The sequence below is a fragment of the Lathyrus oleraceus genome, chromosome 7 (assembly GCF_024323335.1).
Source record: "Lathyrus oleraceus cultivar Zhongwan6 chromosome 7, CAAS_Psat_ZW6_1.0, whole genome shotgun sequence".
Classification (NCBI taxonomy): Eukaryota; Viridiplantae; Streptophyta; class Magnoliopsida; order Fabales; family Fabaceae; genus Lathyrus; species Lathyrus oleraceus.
In genome coordinates, this window is record NC_066585.1 from 251,423,338 (window position 1) to 251,428,395 (window position 5,058).

Sequence of the window (5,058 nt, forward strand, 5' to 3'; positions counted from 1 at the left end):
AATCGAGTAAGAGAACTCGTATTCAATCAATTGAGGAGAGAAGTTGAAAGCTCAAAATCATCTCCCTTTTCATTTCGTTAGTATAATTTGATTTAATCTTGGTTTAAAGTTGTAAAGAAATGACGATTGTCTAACTGACCGAGTAAGAAAACTCGTATTCAAACAATCGAGGAGAGGAGTTAAAGGCTTAAAACCATCCCCCTTTTCATTCCGTTATCATGAGAATAAATTGATTTAATTGTGTATAGATGGGTGGGACTGACAATTATTTGACTAACCAAGTAAAAGAACTCGTATTCAAATAATCGAGGAGAGGAGTTGAAAACACAAAACCATCCCCCTTTTCATTTCCAAATGAAATGTTATTTAATTGTGATTAGGTATTTTAATTTAATTTGAATAGAAATATTTGATGTTGGATCGAAGTTTTAAATTTGTGTTTTTGTGAATAAATTGGATTTTTATTTAGTGAATCAATCATCTACTCGATTATTCAATGACTGAATAGGTCTCATTGTAAGAAAGCCCAAGTGTAAGCTATGTGAGGTTGATGGAGATGCTAGAAGCGATCGACTTACAAAGGTATTCGGGAAATGAGCTCGACATTGAGTTGAGAAGTAAGTGGTTTAGTGCGATTATAATGCTTTGATTAATTACCAACCGTACACCTTTGAAGGACATAATAATTTGTGCGAATAAATTAATCGAACGAATGAAATATAAATAAATCCTATGAGAGAACCCCACTAGGATAAGTTAAATAACGATAATTAAAAGAAATGAAAAGGGTTAATTATACAAACAATAAAATAGACTTCAGTTATTTGATCAAAGATTAATTAATTATATAACCTAAAATGTATACTTAATTTGAATAAATAAAAAAAAGTCATACATAATAATAAAAGAAACAAATAAACTTTGGGAGGAGATGGGCCTTCCTTAGGCCCGATCAAAGTACACAATAAAAAGAAGTTCCCCATCCAAAAATGGGTTGTTGAGATCAAACGAGGCCTACTGGGCCGGAACTGGAGGCCCACCTCCGGAAAGGGCTTTACACAACCTCATGAAGGAAGTTGTCCTAAAAGCCCCTAAACCGTGGCCGCACGATCTCAAGACCTAGTCTAGTCAAAAATCAAATCAAAAGGCCATGATACATTGGAACACTAGAATGCTATGGACCTTCGCACACGCGACCGAAGAGGCCAGTCACAGGCCTGGTGACAAGTGTCCCAATGGTGGAGACACTTGTCACCACCGCATAGCCACAACGTTTGAGCTTAAAGCCAATGAAACCGGGATCACACACCTCATTTGTTCAAAAAGTTTCTCTCTCTTCTCAAAATACTCAGAGTTGCTCTGCAACTCCCTCCATACTCTCTGTTCACACCTTACCGGGGAATATGGTGGTCTCCGGCCAACGGCGGTGGCGCCGCCTTCTTCTCCGGCGAACCCTCAACCAAAACGACAAAAATAAACACTACCCCGCTTATTTTTGGCCCGGGATCACAAATTCGGCCTTGTTTTGCTCAAAAAGTCCCTTAAACCAACGAATCGAACTCAACCACACCAAACAAACAAAAGTCAAAACTCAACAATAAAAGCTTTCCGGCTAATGTAATAAGATCAAGATGGATAAATAGGAAGCTTAAAAAGAAACCAACCAAACGTGCTTGAAGCTACGACGAGGGTCCTTCAGCGCGATTCATGTTGGTCTCGTTCGGAAGCAAGCCGCCGGTGATGCCTTCTCTCTCCTGTCTTCAGATAAGCTTCCTTCTTATCTTCTCTTTTACTGTGTTTTTGGGTTAAAGCTCGTTTAGGTTAAAGCTTCAATGTGAAACTTTAGCTTAAACTTGAGGATTCTTGAGCTTTAGTGAAAAAGGATTTTAGAGATTTTAGCAGAGTTTTGGTAGCGTTATTTTTTGCAATGACTAAGGCAACTCTATTTATAGATTTCACCTGAAATCCTCCCAATCATGAGCTGGCGTATCCGAGATAGATCTTTCCGTTAGAAAAAAAAAATCCTTTTCGATTCGTGGGGACCAATCCGTTAGAGGTATCCCTCTGAAAAAATGGTGAGTTTGTCTATAGTGTCTATCCAGTACTTGTGGTCCCCTAAATTTGGTATCATCCCATTGAGTTTTTCACTGCTGTAAATCATGGGCTTGTTATTCTGTAAAAACGGATTAATGTTGTAAAAATTAGCCTTGATTCGTCTAGGGTTACAATTTTCTTTGATTCAAAAATACTTCCTTGTAACAAACTTATTTTTTACTGTAAATAGGTAACTTTGAATGTTATCCACACATCCCTTACAACTACAGGACTTTCAAACATTGAGCGCTTATTTTCAAAGGTATGAAGACACCTCTTGCTTAACTCCCTCAACTTTTTGCTCCTCGTATACTTTTATTAGTAAATTTATCATGCAGTTCTAACAACTTTTCTGCATTCCTTGCACCAATAATTCCTTCGTAATGGTTCCTTTCGGATTTTGGCAATGTGTCGGAAGGTGATGCTTGGTCTCTCCAAAAACTGCGACTTCATTTTATCAGGTGCATTTGAACTGCCCCCTTGGAAAGGTAATGAAAATGGAGGTCAATCTTTCAATTAGCGGATGCGTTCGGTTGTAGACATGTTCTTAACAAATGGTTTCTTTTAGACAAAGGCATCTCTCCCTCCAATCCTTTTCATTCATCATTCTTTGGATCAACAGAAATAGAGCAAATGTCGGCGCCCAGCGCGGATCATGGTATCTTTGTAAACCTTTGAGCATACACGGCCGAGCTTCCTCTTCGAGATGCTCAATCTGTCTTTCTTCCTGTTTTCAAATTATGAAATAACGTAAGAAAAAGTCTATTAAAGTTATATACATGATATGTATTTTTTAAACACTTGTAACAAAATCCATAAATTGGATAATACCTATGTGTTACCAAGGAGATAAGCATGGGCCCTTATTGTAATATATTTTGTGAATTTAGAACATGTGAACTTCTCAAATTAGAGTTTAGCGGTTTAAAAACGAAACGTTGAGTATATCACTTAGTTGTTGCTAGCACAATTAGTAAAACTAAATTAAAATATGAAGTTGTATAAAATGGTCTAAATTCCAACTAGCGCCAATCCTAAAAAAAACCTTAATCCTTAATTTAATGGAAATCCTCATGGCATGTCCTAAGCATACAACAATGGTGATTATAGAAAATGCCATGGAATGTTGTGAATTCCCCTTAAGTCAAACATCAATGAAACGTTGACTTTTGGTCGAATTCTTGACCAAAAAAGTCAATATTGAATATTAGTCAAACCAAATGGACAAAATGTCGATACAAATGCAAAAAAACCTAATTTTTGTACCAACGTGTACACTAATCCCTCAAGAGACTTTTTGTAAAGCATAACTTGTGCTTACGAACCCTGCACCGCTTTCGAACCGATGATGTGCAATTTCTCGAAGTGGCTTGCGGATGAAGTAATTGGTGACATGGCCTGATTACCAAGTACACGTAGAATGAGCTTCTTAATTACCAAAGAATTTTAGGTATTATGGATTTCTAGATGTAATATGGTTTAAGTTCACAATGCAACAAAATTAGGGTATGACACAATGATCTTAACCTAGTAAAGTCAAATCAAACTTTACCAAGGCCCAACAACACAAGTCAAACTTACAAAATCAATCAAAATGGCTCAACACAATTATTTGGCATTTATTCAATTTAAAAATACTAAAAATAATGCATTAAATTAAATATGGTTGGTCAATTTCCTATAACCTCATCAAAACACCAAAGAAATGGTCATGAGATTTATCATAGGTCAAACAAGGTCAAACGACCTTGGAGAAAAATTTCAGAATTTTTGGAAACTTAAAAGTATTTTTAAACAATTAAAAATAATCATAAAATCAATTATATCATGAAAAATATTAATATTTATCCAAAAAATAATTTTAATTCATAAAATGAAAGAGAATTTTATTTAAAAAAATTTGGTGAAACTCTCATATTTTTTGGATCAATATTAAAATTAATATGAATTAATGAAAATCAAAGGAATAATATAAAAATCATAAAATACAAAAAAATGTGGACCACTTGATCTCCTTCATTAATTGAGGTGGCAAATCAAGTGGACACAAATGCGCGTTCCATGATGGAACTTAGTCAGCGCACCACACAACTGGTCATCCAAACCAATGCTTGTGATTAAAACATTTTAAACTGGATCAATGGTTCAAGACCATGTAGCACCTCAAATTTTCACCCCTCAATCATGCATTCTTTTTCATTTTTTAGGTCATTAACATTACATAGTGCATTGTATCATATCAACAAGAATTGGCATCAAGAGAATTCAGCTGTGCAAAGAGACCAAGCATTTCCTTGAGATGAAGGCCCTATGGTTGTTCTAGAGAGCTTATATGAGTCAAGGTTCATTTTGAAGCAACTTGACCAAGTGCTAGAGGCTCAAAAGTCATCAGTGCATGTCCAGGTCATCTGAGGTCCATAAAAGTCAACTGAGGGCTAGGAGGTGGAGAAATGGTCTGAGACACTTCATTCATGTCCAAAGGAGGTTTATTCATCATGTCAAACATCTACATTGAAGAATTTGAAGTCAAATCAAAAGTTTCCCAAAATGGAAAGTGACCTATAATTTCAAGTTTCCAAAAATGGCAAGTTTTTGGACCACATTCAACTTGACTTTCCAACGCCAAAGAAGCTTCAAATGAAATTTTGTCCAACACGAAAGTTGAAGATCTTTCTCTCCCATTTCCAAAATGTCCAAGATCATGAGCATCTGATGAATGGTTGAGGAGATATAGTCAAATGACTGCCAAGTGTGCATGGAACTTCAAAGTGCCATAACTTTTTATCTAAAACTCCAAATTGAGTGCCTCTTTTTGCATAATGCATGTCATGACCTATATTTTAAAAAATCCTCATTGCATTGCATGAAATTTATTCACATGATCATTTGGCAATGCATGTGATTTTTGGAGGGAAAATAATTAATTTGAAATGGGTTGATGCTACAAGTTTTTTAACCATTCCA

The 5,058-nt window shown here is 35.7% G+C and overlaps 1 long non-coding RNA gene across 1 annotated transcript; it reads left to right on the top strand.

The window, feature by feature from the left end:
- The first annotated feature begins 1,294 nt into the window (after positions 1 to 1,294).
- On the top strand, positions 1,295 to 2,988 carry LOC127107326 (uncharacterized). Its single transcript, XR_007795682.1, has 3 exons — positions 1,295 to 2,075; positions 2,285 to 2,356; positions 2,513 to 2,988. It is a non-coding gene; the product is annotated as an uncharacterized LOC127107326 (long non-coding RNA).
- The last annotated feature ends 2,070 nt before the right edge of the window (positions 2,989 to 5,058 follow it).